An 18,591-nucleotide genomic window follows, 5' to 3' on the forward strand; every position below is an offset into this window, starting at 1 on the left:
AAAAGGGAGGCAAAAATTAAAATTAAAATTAGTTAAATATATAGTTCTGACTGTAGAGAAAATTCAAAAATTTAAATGATTGTGTACATTGGAAGGATTAATTCACTTAGGGCTCAATTTTTGGCCAAAATATGAAGTATTATATGTTTCTGGAAAGCTCTCAGAGTGAGGAATCCAATTGTGTAGTAAATTTTGACAAAGATCAGATATTTTGGAAGCAGTTTTGATGGGAATGAAATTCAGTTAGAGAGGAGGCACTTGGCAATTTCAGTTGCAGATTTGATTTTCTTCCCTCTCCTTATTCCCAATTCTTATCATTTTTTAAGGGTTCCAGAAATTTGGAGAAAGGCTCCAGATTTTCATGGTTTCCAGTTTTGATTAGCTTGACCCAAATGTATACAATTTTATGGATCTTTTTAGGATATAGTGGTCACAGTGCAGTGTTGTAAATGTGTGTTTTAGTTGCAGGTCTTACTTATGTCAGGCATGATTAAATTCCACACAGTATTGTCTCTAGGCTTATATTTCATTGTTATGAATCAAATCCTCAAGGAGGAATGAGATTTGTCAACTTCAAGGGAGGTTGTGTAATTGTTTGTGGGTAACCTTCAAGAATTTTTTAAATTCTATAATCAGTCATGTAATGATGGAATATGCATCCAGATCTGATGAATTTTGTGAATGAATCAAATAATGCATTAATAGAAGCTATTTATGAATGAATATCTTTTTAAAGGAGAAAAAAACTTGCACCTATGATTTACATGTGCAGTTCTATGTGTGACTCTATTGCCCAATGAACAAGGCACTGGTCTTGTGGATTTGAGGATAGCTTCAAAACAACAATTTTAAAAGAAAATATATTTCCCTTTATGTTTAGGGGTGTGTTCTTCTCATTGCAAGCTCTTTTTTCATTTATGATTTATATAGATCTAGCCAATCTATAGTGTGTTTCTAAATTGGATGAGTTTGTGGAATGCTCTATCTACTTCATTGATGTTGTCATGGTGAGTAAATAAGTTTGATTCAGTGCATCAAAAGGGTGTCCCCCCCTAGGTCTAGCAGAACCTGAAGTGCAGGAGGATCATTAGGATCCTACATTATGTTGTCCAAGCCCTAAAGTGTTTCATTGATTGAGATTGGCCATCTCATATATAGATTTGCAGGTGTTCTTGGGTTATCACTTTTGGTGAACAACAAAAGTGGCGACTCTATTGGGGAATTAATGGATTTGAATGTTTGATTGATGAGGTCATAAGTTGAATGTATCCTCCGTTCTATCAATTTCATATCCAGCCAATCTGTCCATTGTGTATGCATAGAGTGTGAAAGTGAATTTATGAGTTAGAAAGTGTTCCTTGTTCTAGATCTGCAAGTATCCATGAGTTTCATGTTATATTTTATGAAAGGTAATAGTAAATTGTATTTGTTCAAAGTTGTAAGAAGCTCTTGTAGCTGTATACGAACTTTTCCCCAATTCCTTATTAGGTGGTGACTCTATGGTTCATACCAGTGTTAAATAGCCTGGAAGAGTGTTGATTGCAGCAAGATTGAAAGAGAAAGAGAAAATTAAATAAGTGTTGAGTGGCATTCTGCTATTCAAAATATCCTCTGTGCAAGAGGTGGCGACTCTGATGTAAAAGACCATTCTAAAAGTGAAGTAAATCTCCAAATCTACAAGTCTTACAACTACAAATCTCTAGGTATTTTCAGAGGTTTTAAATGCAAGATATCTCTTCTAAAAATTTGAATGTATAATGTAGTTTTCCCATTTAGTGAACAACACTAGTAAAGAGAGAAAGGGAGGATCTCAAAATTAATTTGCATATCTATGCTGCTAAAATATTTAGTGTATGTTATCTTCTATAGTATGCAAATGTGGAAGAACCTTATGTCAAGCAATGTTAATGAATAGATTTGAATAAGGATATGTGCTTGAGGTTTTTTTATCCATGATTGTATAATCATTTGTGGAAGTAGGAAAAAATGAGTAGTGAAGTTTTTCAATCTTGTGTATTTCCACATATGACCATGCCTAGTAAACTAGAACAACCATGTAATAGGAAGAGTTTCAGTATGAAGTATTATGTTGCTCTAAACTTTGAAGGTATTCTGTGTTATCCAAATCCCATACCCACAGAAATTAGAAAGTATTTGCCCATATTCAGTGGGAAGAAATTAGAATTAGCATGTCAACACGTGAAAAGAGTTTCAGATTTGATAGGAGAGTTTGAAATTTGTTAGGAAGATATATGCATGAAATTGTTTGTTCAGTCACTAAAAGAAGATGCAAGAGATTGGTTTTCTTTTTTGCCAATGAATTCAATTACCTCATGGGAAGAATTGATTTCAGATTTCATGGATCAATTCGATGAGAAGGTGAGTGACTATGACTTGTTGAAAGAATTCACTTATATACAAATTAGAGAAGATGAATTGGTACCAACATTTAACATCAGATTTTCACAAGCATTGACTAAAATTTTCAGAAAGTATAGGTTCGATGATACGGCATGTCTGGATATTTATATGAATTCTTTTGGTAAGAATATGGGTTTCCTATTGAGAAACAAAGAACCTAAGACTTTGTACGAAGCTTTTAACACAGCTAGAGACATTGAAATAATTTGAAATTTGGGATGGCCAAGAAATTTGTGTCTGTTGTAGTTTCTTGTCAAAGTACCTTCAATGGTGGAATACCATGTAAAGTTGAGCAAATCATTCTGTGTCTAGGTGCATCAAGCTTTGCAGTTCCAAATGGTTTTGTTGATGCATATGTTTCAGATTTGAATGAGAGTCAAGATCCTCTATTGTTATTGCCAGTTGCCTCTCATAGTAATGATGGAATGATTAGTGTGCAATGTTGTGATAATGTTGATACGAAGATTGATATATACAAGGGATATGTACCATTTGATTTGTATGCTAGTTATACTGACTATGTGACCGCAAATTATCAAGTTAATCATGCATCTCCTAAGGTTAACAATAATGAAAATTATGGTAATGATGACCATCGATCTTTAAATGTTACTGATGTATTTGATGTTCAAAGACCAAATACTAAAGGATCACCAAATGTTGTTGATTATGTAAGTGAAGTTGTGCAATATGATGAAAATCATATTTTGGTTAAGTCTGATAAATTTGAAAATGAAATTGTGAATAATGTTGATAATGTGTTCAGTGCAAGTATACCCAGTGATGAATGTGTTTCAGAATGGAGTGGTGTTGCTGATTATGAGGACAATGAGTTCTATTCCCAGCACCTTCAAGGTATGCAGATGAACAATGAAGATCAATTTCAGAATGAGAACGATCTTGGCACAAGTGTTTCGCTTCCTTTTGATCAGCAAATGAATGCCAGTTATGTAGCTGATAATGGTTATGAGAATTCTTATTATTCATCTTGTGAAGATGATATAATAGAAGACCAAGTTATGTACCTTAGTTATGAATCTGAAAATGAAAGTGTTTTTGAAGATAAGAATGTATGTGATAGTGCTAATAATGTTCTATTTTCAGATTTAAATGAACCCACATTTGAATGCTTTCAGAATTTCAAGTACCATGATGAGGATGTGGATGTTGATAGTATGCATGAACCAGATTTGGAGTTCTTTTCTTTTGATACTAATATTCATGGTGCTGATTTCATTGATGAAAAAGATGAAGTTTCCCCTTGTGCGAAACAAATTTGTAATGCTGATGTAGTTCTGAACAGCAGTAGCATGAGTTGTAAAATTTTACTTCATGATGAAGACAAGAGGCATGGGTTATGTGATGACTTTTTCAGACCACAAATGGAAGTGTTTCAGGTGGATGTAAGCCTGAAAGAGAAAGACTTAGCTAAGGATTTGCTTCAGCTAGAGGTATGCATTCTTTTCCATGAATGGGATCTTGAGAATGCGGAATTTTTGAGTTTGATAAACAAAGACAATATAGAGTGTGATCAACATAGTGAAATATCACATCTGGATTGTGATATTTATGTTCCTTGCTTTTATCATTCGGATAGTAATTCCCTTCATTCTATGATTCTAAATGGTAATAAGGCATAAGCTGATGAGGATTACAATGTTGAGAATGAATGTTTTAATTTTGAGATTCAACATGATGATGCTCTTGCAAATGGTAGAATTGATTGGGATAGTGAAGTGTATTGCAGCTTGTGGGAAGGCCTTTATTGTGATTTGTCTCATGATTTTACTTGTGTTGAAATAGCGTGTGATTACAAAGTTCAGAATCAGACCAAAGGTAAGCAAACTAGTTGTTACGGTGATGAGACAAAAGAGATGGATTTTAAAAGTTATGCTCAGTTGTTATTGAAAGATGCCTTTGTTTGGATCACGATATCAAGAGATGAAAATCAGATTTTTGACAGAGGTAAATGTTTGCAAGTCAAGCAGTTATAATCAGTTGTGAGTTTGTTTGTATATCTTGTATAGTTGCTTTGCCTTAGTTGTGTGGTTTTCAATAAAGTGTCTTTTTGTTTGGGTAGAATAAGGAAGCCTTGTTTTTGAGAAGAGAAGAATGATCCATTTTTGGGTGGTCTGCTTAACCAAAGATATCTGGATTCTTGTGTTGATCTTGCAATCAACCATCCCCAGTCAGAGCCACTGTTGGGACTCATTAAATTTGAGTCAAAGTTTATAGGCCCATTTCAAAAAATTTCTCTGCATGTCAGAAAATTATCTAAATAAGTCAATTTGAATGGCCTACTTAGAGAGAGGGTAAAGTTGAGCAAGTTGATTTTCAAGGGGTAAGGCTTGGGATTCTTGTCCTACACCTTTCATTTGGCCTATGCAGTGATGTGAAACTTTCAGAATTTAGTTTGTAGAAGTTTACCAGGTACCCATTTCGAGGGGCGAGCTGAAAGTGCATTTTAGGCACAAATGCAGATTTTGGAGTAGGCTACTTTGAGTGTTTGTATCTTTTGCCCTATTGATTTTCATGAATAAATTCAAAATAAATTCAATTCTATGCATAAATTTTAGTTAGCCTACAAAATTTCAAGTCTTAATGAATCCATTTGCTCAGTTTGCCAAGCCAAATCCGTTTGCAATTTATGTGTTTTGGCAAGTCCCTGTTTCGACAGCTAGTCGGAGCCCTGTTTTGCACAAGTGTAAAAGTTGCCTTAGTGAGTGTCATGACATAATGTTTTTTCCGAGCTAATGTTGATATAAATGATGAGATATGTTTCAAGTTTCAAGCCTCTGCTAATCTGTTTGATCAGTTTTCCAAAAGGTTCATTTAGCCATCATTTTCAGTTATCCGTACTTTCAGTGCTGTATCAGTTAATGTAGTCATTTTCATGAGTGTACCATTTGCATCCTGTCAGTCTTGTGATAAAATTGAGAATTCAAATATTTAATATGTACTTCAAGGTACCTATGTTTCAAATTTGAGGGCCTACGGAGGTCGTTTGATATTTTTGAGTAAAGCATCATGTGTTGCCAGAACATTGACTTCATCAGGTCCGCAGTGTCGACAAAGCCAGTTTGCCATTTTCGCTAATTAATATCTCTTTGCTCGGGACTCATCTTGAAAAACCATTTGGTAGAGTTCATCCTTGTATATCAGAGTACACGCCTGTTAGATGGCGAGGTCCAGAAAGGTGTTTTGATGACTTTAAAAAATACGTCTTCGTGATTAAATGCAAAAATGTGGCGTAATTGTCTAGAGGTTACAAAATTCAATCTGATGATCCGAAAATGATGCCGATCATTTTCAGAGGTGTGTTTGAGGTCCGTGAGTCACTTCAGAGGATAGTTGTATGAAAATGAAAATTTTTTTAGTCGGACCCACTTTGGGGCCCGACCTGGCTCATGCTTGTGCACTAATTTTTGTGGCGAATTGTTCAGTTTTCATGGTATGCAATCTCCCTTTTCACAAATGATGATGCTAGAGAAAGTTGCAGATTAGATGTTTGTTAGTCTAATCATTGTAAAGAGAAGACGATGATGGTATGCCCTTGATGAGAAAATTGGGAATTTTATGTATGCCTAAGTACCAGAATTTGCATAATTGAGGTAACCTCTTCTTTTTATTTCACGCCATCATATAGAGTGATACAGAGGACACAAAGTGGAGTCTCAAGAATACCATTCATACTTATTGTACCAGCTAATGTTATGGTTCCAAAATGGTTGGATTTTGGTGTGCTCGACCAGGTAAGACAATTATTACTAGCCAGAAATCTCCCTCCTCGTCTATGGTGAGTTCGCAGAGGTAAAAACGTAGCAGAGTGTGGAGTGGGAATTTTATTTTATAAACAACAAGCAACTGCAAATTAATGCCATATCCTCTTTCCCTGCTGCAACGTGGTATTAGAGAAGGTATGGAGATTGTAGAAGGAACTGCAGGAAATTTCAAATGGTCACGTGGTGGATGGTGAGGGGAGTTGAACACAGATTGCTATGAATCTTCTCCTCCCATGTTGAAAAATTTAGAACCCCCCCCATAGCCTAAGCAAATAGAAGTTTGTCCATAGGTGTAGAATTTTGGTGGGCAGTAGAGAAATTTTCCCCCTAGTGTGTGGTCTGTTTGTTTTGAAGGAGGCTTCAGATTTTTTTTAAAACAAATGAATGTTGCATCCTCCACAATGTGTTCCATCTACTCTGCATGGAGTTTGCTGCATGGAAGTGACTGCGGTGAAACTCAAAAAAATGCCAAATGTGAACAACAATCTCTTCCTTCTCCTACATGGTGCTTGGAAAGGGCGTAGAGGTTTTCAAATGCAGCCCATGCGGTGTCTAGAGAATGTAGAAACCTGAGGTAAAAGGCATATAATTTCAGCACAGAGAAACTCAAGTAAATGCCAGTAGAAGACCTCCTTGGACATGGTGTTGAAAATTACAGAAGACTCTAGGCTTCACATGGCTTGTGACAAAGCAATAGAAACCTTCAAGCAAATGCAATTGGTAGGTGTGCAACTATCATCTCCTCCCTCTATGTCGTAGCAAGGTGAATAGCCTGCAAAAATCTATTAGGTCCCAAAGACAACTGAGAGGGGGGGCGAATCGGTTGTCTAATAAATTCAAACGAAAAACCAATTAACCAACTTAATGCTTAATACCGGCAAACTAGTTAAGTGTGCTGGTAGACAGTGTTAATAGTAAATTGCTATACTAGTAAGGATTAATGCATGAAACATAAACATAAAGTCATCCACAACACATAACACCAATATTTGTATGTGGAAACCCTGTAAGGGGAAAAACCACAGTGGGAAACCTTACCCACAATCAGATGATACTACTGCAGATGGTAAGTGTACATAAATGGGGTCTGCACATGCAGAAAGGCCAACAGCCTAGAGATCACTTCTCAATCACAAATGGGAGTCACACTGACTACAGTTGGATGGTTAAATCCAATAAGAATGTACTGCACAAAATATCATCTTCATATGCTAGATTCAGTACTGGTGTAATGTTGATATGCTTCTACAAAAACCTATCTTCACCTTCAAATGATGTCTTTGTGTATACCTCTGCTTAATCTCGGATATACCTTCACAGAATTCTTTTTTGCATTTTACACTTGATCTTACAAATAAGATCTTACATTTATATCATACCCTAAGACCAATTTTAGTAGGTCAGCTCTACAAGATATTACAATAAAAACATTTTACAAACAATATAATATCCGATGCAATAACCGATTAAACATGTCAGCTAAATGCTTTTACATCAATAATAAATCATCTCCTTAGCGTGCCATGCTGATTTGGAAAAGATAAACCTGCTGATGTAACCCTAGATAACCCTGAACCTATTTGTCAATAAAAGCAAATATGTAAATACGAATATACCAATGATCAATCCTTCAAAACAAAGTGTCCATACGATGTCTTCTTCATTACCAAGTGTCTTCCATATCATTCCAGGTACCGGTGAACATTATATCCTGCTGGTGAACCATATACCAGTAACTGTGCAATAGTTACTTGCTTGCCGGTGAATGTTGCTGGATCTCCAAAGCTTGTTTTTAGTAGGTGTTGACATCAATGACAAAAGCATACCAAAATACCAACAATCTCCCCCTTTTGCATTGATGGCAACACAAGATGGAAAATCCATCAAAGTGCCAAAACAGAAATGCCAAATACCAAAAATCTCCTAAACAACAATTTCTCCCCCTGGGAGCAACATGTGTTTATCCAAAGATTAATCTTCAATACCAATATCTATCTCTCCTTTAAAGATAATGTGTTTTTTGATAGATATCTCTCCCCCTTTGACATCAAATGCCAAAGTTACAAAAATCAAGTTCATACAAAATACCAACTACTCCCTCTAAGAAGTAGCTTCCTCATCAAAGACTGGAATAAAAGATTTGTCTTTTAATTCTGGCGGTTGATGACAATCATCAACTATCTAAGTCTCTACCAGTGGTGGTATGACTCCAAACTGATCTCTGAGATATTTAAAAGTTTCCTTAGGCAAAGGTTTTGTGAAAATATCTGCAAGCTGTTCTTTAGTATTCACATAAACCAGTTTTATCTCTTTTTCTTCAACTTTTTCCCTTAGAAAATTTAGTTTGATAGAAACATCTTTTGTTTAAGAATGTAATACCAAATTCTTAGATATATCAATTGTTGTAGTGTTATCACAATATATAGTAATAGGTTCCTCGCATTTTACCTTTATGTCTTTCAACATTTCCTTAAGCCATAGTACCTGTGTACAGTTAATTGCTACTGCAACATATTCGTATTCTACTGTTGATAAAGATGTACAACTCTGTTTCTTACTCAACCAAGAAACTAATCTCTTTCCAAGAAAGAATGCTCCTCCAATGTTGTTTTTTCTATCATCCACATCTCCTGCCCAATTTGCATCTATATATGCACATAGATCAAAATTTTCATCTCTAGGATACCATAATCCAAGATTTGTTGTGCCTTGTAAGTAATGGAAAATCCTTTTTACTGCTGATTCATGATTTTCCCTAGGATTACTTTGAAATCTAGAAACAATACATACTACATTCATAATATCAGGCCTGGTTTGTGTCAAATACAGTAAACCTCCTATCATAGATTTGTATCTAGTTGGATTAACAGGCATAGATTCATCCCTTTGAGATAATTTGTCATTTGTAGTCACAGGTGTTCTTACCAGTTTAGAGTTCTCCATCCCAAATTTCTTTAGTAGTTCTTTCAAGTACTTGGATTGACTAAAAAATATACCTTTATTAGTCTGTGAAATTTGCAATCCTAAAAAGAATTTTATTTCTCCAATCATAGACATTTCAAATTCTTGCTACATTTTAATAGAAAATTCTTTACATAGTCCATCTTCTCCTCCAAAGATTATATCATCAACAAATACTTCAATAATCAAGATGTCATCATTAGTTACTTTGTAATATAAATTGCTATCTGCATTTCCTTTAGTAAAACCAATCTTTAAAAGATACTTATCCAACCTTGCATACCAAGCTCTTGGGGCTTGTTTCAATCCATACAGAGCTTTCCTTAACCTGCAAACAATATCATTGTCATCTGTCAAAGAAAATCCATCAGGTTGTTCAATATATACTTCCTCTTCAAGATCTCCATTCAAAAATGCACATTTAATATCCATTTGATAAACTTTGTAGTCCTTGTGAGCTGGAAATGCCAGGAATAATTTGACTGCCTCAATTTTGGCTACCGATGCAAAGGTTTCATTGTAATCAACTCCTTCTTTATGAGAATATCCCCTACACACTAGTCTTGCTTTATTTCTGACAACCTTACCATCTTCATTAAGTTTGTTTCTAAATACCCATTTGGTTCCAATTACATTTTTATCTTTAGGCCGGCGAACTAATGTCCAAGTATTATTTTTCTCAATTTGTCATAATTCTTCTTCCATAGCTTTAATCCAAAATTTATCTCCACATGCCTCATTGATAGATGATGGTTCAATTTGAGAAATTAGACATACCTCTTCATTTTCCAATCTTCCTCTTGTCATAACTCCTTTAAATTTGTTTCCAATTATCTGATCTTCAGAATGATTCAATCTTACATACCGGGGTGTCTTAGTTTGTTGTTGTTCTTCAATTACTGTGGAATCCTCTGATGATACCGGGGTAACTGGATCTTCATTCTGTACTGGTGGATTCAGTGTAGGTTCATTTGTCACAATTTATGTTGCCAGTTCAGAGTCTATATACCTTGAAGTTCCTCTGAATTGTTCATCAATCTTTACATTTATACTCTCAACAATTTTCTGCAATCTCTTATTAAAACATCTATATGCCTTTCTCTTAGATGAATAACCAAGAAATATTCCTTCATCACTTCTAGGATCAAATTTTCCAATATACTCATCTCTTCTAATATAACATTTACTTCCAAAAATTCTGAAATACTTAAGAGTAGGAGTATTACCAAACCATAGTTCATGAGGGGTCTTATTGGTTTCACCTTTGATGTGAACTTTGTTGAATGTATAGATAGTAGTGCTAACTGCCTCTCTCCAATACACATGTGGTAGATTTGCTTCTGATAACATACTCTTGTTGCATCCAAGATAGTTCTGTTTTTCCTTTCAACAACTCCATTCTGTTGTGGTGTCTGAGGTGCTGATAACTATCTTTTGATTCCATTCACTTCACAGAATGTATTAAAGTCCTTAGATGTGAATTCTCCTCCTTGATCTGATCTTAAACATTTGATTTTCTTACCGGTTTCATTCTCAACCATTGCTTTGAATAGTTTGAACTTCCCAAGTGCTTCTAATTTTTCTCTGAGAAAAGTAACCCAACACATTCTAGAATAATCATCAATAATTAGCATGAAATATCTATCACCTTGTAAGCTTTTAGTTCTAGCTGGACCACATAAATCAGTGTGAATTAAATCAAGAGCATTATTGGATTTTTCTGGAATACTTTTGAAACTAGCTCTAACTTGTTTTCCAAATTGACATTCCTTACAAATTATGTTATGAGGTTTCACAATTTTAGGTAGATCTCTAACTGCCTTAGAAGTACTGATTTTTACTATGTAATCAAAGTTTGCATGACATAGTCTCTTATGCCATAACCAACTTTCATCTATATGTGCAAATAAGCATGTCTTTTCACTGTTATTCAAATGAAAGATATTACCTCTAGTCTGATTACCGATTGCAATTTCTAAACCAATTCTATTCATGATTTTGCATTTTCCATTTTTAAATTGTAACTGAAATCCTTTCTCAACTAATTGACCAACACTTAAAATATTATGCTTTAATTCTTCAACATCGTAGACATTGTCAGTGTTATTCTTACCATCAAGAGATATTGAACCCTTACCTTTGATTGAATAGGCTTTGTCATCTCCAAATCTTACTAAACCTCCATTGTATTCTTGAAATTCCAAGAATTTACCTTTGTCTCCAGTCATGTGATGTGAGCATCTCGAGTCAATGATCCATTCATCCTTTGCTTCAACTTTAGCTGCTAGGGCTTGTTCTACCGGTTGAGCAGTAGGTGCCAATTGATCTTCTGTTATAGCAACAAAAACCCATCCATTGTCTACTGGATCCTCATCAGAATCATCAGTCACACCTTCATCAGCAATATAACAAGATTTGTCTTTGTTCTTCTTAAATCTGTATCTCTGATATTCAGGATTAGGCTTGTATGTTCTTCTAGCTTCTTCTCTTAGTCTAGCAAGTCTATCAGGGCATCTTGAAGCTATATGACCAATTTTATTGTAGTTAAAACATTTAAAGGGTGCTTTACCTTCATACTTACTTCCAAATGGACCTTTTCGCATTTTTCTTGCAAATAGTGCTTCAAGTTCTTCAATCTCTTCATTCTCCTTCCTGGTTTCTTCAAGTTCTCTTGCATAAAAGGCTTTCTAGTCTGATTTGTCAAATGGTGGAGCAAATGATGTTGATTCTTTAAAGGCCAGATCAATTTTTATAGTAGCAAAAGGACCAAATTCCTCAATTTCAAAAGTTGAATGTTTTCCAATCAATGTATCCCTAGTCACTGATGTATTAGGCATTGTTCTCAACTCATTTATAGTAGTAACCTTCATTTTATATGCCAGTGGCAAACCTCTTAAGATTTTTGAAACAATTTCATCCTCACTCAAGGTTTCTCCACAACATTTAATACCCAAAACAATTTCATTTACTCTTTCCAGAAAAGAAGAAATCCTTTCATCTGCTTCCATTTTCAAATGTTCATACCTGACTCAGAAGCTTTCAAGTTTTGCAATATTGACTGTGGAATCTCCTTCATTTAGTGTTTCTAAAAGATCCCAAATAGCTTTAGCAGTAGACCTGTCTAATAATCCCATAATTCGTTGATCTGATAATGTGCTCAAAAGTGCTTCTCTTGCTTTGCAATCATTCTCTTCATCTTTGGCTAAGGTAGTTGGAGCAGTCTGACCAACTATAGCAGAAGTATAACCATTCTTTGTAACTTCCCAGATGTCTTTACCGATGCAATTTAGATGTGTCTCCATCTTGATCTTCCATATCCCATAGTTGGTTCCATCAAGTTTACGGCTGTCCTTCCTGAATTAAATAGTAAACATTGGATCTCCTCAAGTTGTTAAACTTCTTCAAAAGAGGACTAAGCTCTGATACCAATTGTTAGGTCCCAGAGACAACTGAGAGGGGGGGTGAATCAGTTGTCTAATAAATTCAAACCAAAAACCAATTAACCAACTTAATTCTTAATACCGGTAAACCAACTAAGTGTGTCGGTAGACAGTGTTAACAGTAAATTGCTATACCAGGAAGGATTAATGAATGAAACGTAAACATAAAGTCATCCACAACACATAACACCAATATTTGTATGTGGAAACCTTGTAAAGGGAAAAACCACGGTGGAAAACCTTACCCACAATCAGATGATACTACTGCAGATAGTAAGTGTACATAAATGGAGTCTACACATGCAGAAAGGCTAACAGCCTAGAGCTCACTGCTCAATCACAAATGGGAGTCACATTGACTATACTTCGATGGTTAAATCCAATAAGAATGTACTACACAAAATAGCATCTTCATATGCTGGATTCAGTACCAGTGTAATGCTAATATGCTTCTATAAAAACCTATCTTCACCTTCAAATGATGTCTTCATGTATACCTCTGCTTAATCTCACATATACCTTCACACAATTCTTTTTCGCATTCTACACTTGATCTTACAAATAAGATCTTACATTTATATCATACCCTAAGACCAATTTTAGTAGGTTAGCTCTACAAGATATTACAATAAAAACATTTTACAAACAATATAATATCCGATGCAATAACCGATTAAACATGTCAACTAAATGCATTTACATCAATAATAAATCATCTCCATAGCGTGCCATGCTGATCTGGAAAAGATAAACCTGCCGGCGTAACCCTAGATAACCCTGGACCTATTTGCTGGTAAAAGCAAATATGTAAATATGAATATACCAATGATCAATCCTTCAAAACAAAGTGTCCATATGATGTCTTCGACATTACCAAGTGTCTTCCATATCATTCCAGGTATCGGTGAACATTATATCCTATCGGTGAACCATATACCAGTAGTTGCGCAATAGTTACTTGCTTGCCGGTGAATGTTGCTGGATCTCCAAAGCTTGTTTTCAGTAGGTGTTGACATCAATGACAAAACCATACCAAAATACCAAAAAAATCACCATTAAAGCTCAGGCAAAGCTTCAAAAAATGAAGTTCTGGGCTAAAACTTTGTATCCCACATTCACTGGGAAATGGTCTATTTTGGTGTTTATATGCAAAATCACACCCAACTATAATGTCAAAGCCTCTGGGCTTTTTACAGACGGTGTTGTTGGGCGCCCAAGTTGGGCCCACACATGGGCGCAGATCTTGAGGCGATGGAGGAGGTGACTAAGCAACGACCAGGTGGTCCCCACGTCGGCACGCTTCCTGAGGCATACAGGCAAATTTTGCAGAGAAAGGTCGGCTTAACCAATGAGCAGGTTGCAGAGGATCTGATGAAGCGCGTTGATTCACGGGCCAAAGATGCACGCGAGTTAAACCCTGCAAAACAATGAAAAGAGGTAAATATCATGCATGTTTTAGGAGATCGGACGATCTGCGCTACTTCGCGAAGGAAAGTTATGCGCTAGTTAAGGTCCACGAAACAGCGAAAAGCACATGCAAAAATTGAGATGGTTAAAGACTCTGCAAGTTTGAAAGATTCAACGGCTTGCGCGAATTCACAAAAGGAAGATGCTTGCCAGATAAGCACTGCAAAATGGCCAAAGCTAAGTGATGGGTCTAGGTGGAATGATAGCTTGCAGGTCCTACCCAGTGGTGATGATGTGGCGCCCAGTGGCAATGATGTGGCGATGACATGGCTAACAAGTGGCAAAAGATGAGGTGTCATGCCAGGTGGCACCCAGTGGATCCCTTCGACCAATCAAAGGTTTCCACGTGGCAAAGAGTCAGGGCCAAAAGGGAGGCAAAAATCAAAATTAAAATCAATTAAATATATATAGTTCTGACTATAGAGAAAATTCAAAAATTTAAATGACTGTGCACATTGGAAGGATTAATTCGGTCAGGGCTCAATTTTTGTCCAAAATGTGAAGTATTATATGTTTTCAGAAAGCTCTCAAAGTGAGGAATCCAATTATGTAGTCAATTTTGATAAAGATCAGATATTTTTGGAGCAGTTTTGATGGGAATGAGATTCAATTAGAGAGGAGATACTTGGCAATTTTAGTTGTAGATTTGATTTTCTTCCCTCTCCTTATTCCCAATTCTTATCATCTTTTAAGGGTTCCAAAAATTTGGAGAAAGGCTCCAGATTTTCATGGTTTCCAGTTTTGATTAGGTTGACCCAAATGTATACAATTTTGTGGATCTTTTCAGGACATAGTGGTCACAGTGCAGTGTTGTAAATATGTGTTTTAGTTGCAGATCTTACTTATGTCAGGCATGAGTAAATTCCACACAATATTGTCTCTAGGCTTATATTTCATTGTTATGAATCGAATCCTTGAGGAATGAGATTTGTTGACTTCAAGGGAGTTTGTGTGATTGTTTGTGGGTAACCTTTAAGGAAGTTTTTTAATTCTATAATCAGTCATGAAATGATGGAATATGCATCCAGATCTGATGAATTCTGTGAATGAATCAAATAATGCATTAATATAAGGTATTTATGCATGAATATCTTTTTAAAGGAGAAAAAGACTTGCACCTATGATTTACATGTGCAGTTCTATGTGTGACTCTATTGCCCAATGAACAAGGCACTGGTCTTGTAGATTTGAGAATAGCTTCAGAACAATAATTTTAAAAGAAAATATATTTCCCTTTATGTTTAGGGGTGTGTTCTTCTCATTGCAAGATCTTTTTTCATTTATGATTTATATAGATCTAGCCAATCTGTAGTGTGTTTCTAAATTGGATGAGTTTGTGGAATGCTCTATCTACTTCACTAATGCTATCATGGTGAGTAAATAAGTTTGATTCAGTGCATCAAAAGGGTGTCCCCCCCAAGGTCTAGCAGAACCTGAAGTGCAAGAGGATCATTAGGATCCTATGTTATGTTGTCCAAGCCTTGAAGTGTTTCATTGATTGAGATTGGCCATCTCATAGATAGATTTGTAGGTGTTCTTGGGTTATCACTTTTGGTGAACAACAAAAGGAATTGATTATAATGAAACCTTTGCACCGATAGCTAGAATTGAGACACTCACACTTTTATTGTCTTTTGCAACACACAAGAACTATAAAGTATATCAAATGGATGTTAAATGTGCATTTCTAAATGGAGATCTTGAAGAAAAAGTTTATATTGGACAACCTGATGGATTTTCTTTGACAGATAACAAAGACATGGTTTTTAGGTTAAGGAAATCTTTATATGGTCTAAAACAAGCTCCTAGAGCTTGGTATCCTAGATTGGACAAATATAGTTTGAAGCTTGGATACACCAAAGGTAATGCTGACAACAATCTATACTACAAAGTGACTAATGATGACATCTTGGTTATTGAAGTTTTTGATGATGATATAATCTTTGGAGGAGAAGATGGATTGTGTAAAGACATTTCTAATAAAATGCAGCAAGAATTTGAAATGTCTATGATTGGAGAGATAAAATTCTTTTTAGGATTGTAGATTTCACAGACTGATAAAGGTATTTTCCTATGTCAATCTAAGTACTTGAAGATAGGAGCCTTCTTCTCTGACACATCTTCCTTGACTGATACAAACACAATATCTTCATTTTCTTAATCTTTTGATTCCTCATCTGTGACACCTTCATCAACTACCACAAAATGGTTTCTTCGGTTTCCTCCTTTGAACTTCTTGAACTTTTCTGGTTTGTCCTTGGTATCACCATTAGAATAGTTTACAACAATGTGTCCTATCCGGTTACAAGAAAAGCATTTCAAAGGGAGCTTACCTCTGTATTTACCAATTCCCTTAGGAAATCTCTTGGCAAGAAGAGCTTCAAATTCCATCAGGATCTCCTCATCATCCATTTCTCTATTTTGTCTTGGTTCACCACTAGTACTAGCTTCTTTGCCTTTTCTGGATGGTGCAACAGATGCTTTGAAGGCTGATTCAGTCTTCTGAATACTGCCGTCATAATTATTTAGCTCATAAGTTGTTAGCTTTGCAATGATGGAGTCTAGGGATACCTTCGTCTTGTCTACAGACCTCAACTCTTGAATAGCTGCAACCTTTATTGCATAGACCGATAATAAGGATCTCAAAACTTTGATAACAATAGTGGAAACTTCCATTTTGCCAACTACACTCTTGATATCTCCAACAATAGTTTTGATTCTTATTCCATATTGTTGAATGGTCTCTCCTTCAACCATCCACATGTCTTCAAACTTTCCCCTAAGGTTTTCTTCCTTAGCTTGTTTCACATGCTCATCACCACCATAGATATTCTCAAGGGCATCCCATAATTCTTTGGGATTCTCTTTGTCCTGAACATCAATAAACTCGATGTTAGATAAACTATTAATTAGGGCTTCCATGACTTGCCCATTCTCCTGAATCTCTCTCTTTTGGTCATCGGTGAGAGTACCGGTAGGGATAACATAAGCATTCTCAACATAACTCCAATGTTGAGCACCCATGCTTCTGATGTATATCTCCATTCTACCCTTCCATATTTTAAAGTTATTTCTGTTGAACTTTGGACCTTCCCTCTTCATCATTACAATAGGATCTTTCCCTCAAGTAGTTAATCTTACAACATAGAGGACCTGGAGGACACTCTGATACCGATTGATAACTCAATGATGAACAGTGAGTACCAAACTGGTACTGAGAGGGGGGGTGAATCAGTATAGACACAAAAACATTTCCTGAATCGGTTTGACTACAAACAGTGTACTTGACAGACAAACACTAATACCGATCTAAACCAGATTACTACCAGTTAAACATAATGAGACTGTGAAAGACATAAACTGGCAACACTTAGCTTTCCATACAATCTACTCCCTCATTTCCACTTTATCCTTATGCATAAAGAGATAATCTATCATTAGAGATACAATAATTTACTAGAACAACATGATTCACTGCTAAACAGGAAATAACAAAACATCACATGAAAAAGGCATCACACATGACACACATATTTTTCACGTGGAAACCCAACTAGGAAAAACCACGATGGGGATGAATACCCACAAGCTATTTTTGAACTCTTTAGAAGTCCACTCTATTAGGAGCCTAGTCCAGTTAAAGACTGTTACAACAGGTTGTGTTAGGAACCAATCCTATTAGGGATCACCTGGTTAAGGGATGTCTAGAATATTCGGTTAAGGGTTAAACCCTGTTAAAGGTTACCTTGTTAGAGGATTTTATGAACTCAATGGCTTTGAGTCACCCTTTTAAAGGATTTACAATAGGTTGGTTAAAGCTACCTTGTTAAGGGATTTTCCAACTGTTGAAGTGATTAGATATCAACAGGTATTACAATGATCTGGTAATATTACTCAATGCCAATGCAGATCTATTTTAGTTCCGTCCTTTTGCACACACACTTTGCAGGTATCAATTCTCTTATTTGGTCTGGCAAGAATCACGTATCTCTACACTTAGATACACAGACAACATTTTCCAACAACATCAACATGAAACACAACATCGACCTTATAGGAAATAGATAGGTCAGTAACATAAACCCTAAACCCTAAACATTTAGGTTGAGAAGTTCAGTTGGTTCAACCCTGACCATTGACCACTTTTCATTTGAATACAATGGTCTTGAATAGATCTCAAGACATTCTCCATCGTTCATTCTTCATAGCTTCTTGGAGGCGATAACCCATCACACGTTCTTCACCGTTTGCAGGGACTATGCACATTTTTGAGGTAGATAGGATCAATCCCCTTCATGCAAGATCCTTCATGTGCATAAGGCTGATGTGGCAACATGATCTAATCTCCATTACAATGCTAACTCATCATACAATGTCATTAGTTGAATCACACAGGCTTGAAACACTTCAACTGGAAACCCTGAGGCTGGGACTACCAACCGGTAGTCATACCATATACCTTGATAGAAAACATTCCATATACTGGTTCACTTGGACAAACGTTCTGCTTCTCCTTTTGC

Source organism: Cryptomeria japonica, chromosome 10, assembly GCF_030272615.1.
Source record: "Cryptomeria japonica chromosome 10, Sugi_1.0, whole genome shotgun sequence".
Taxonomy (NCBI): Eukaryota; Viridiplantae; Streptophyta; class Pinopsida; order Cupressales; family Cupressaceae; genus Cryptomeria; species Cryptomeria japonica.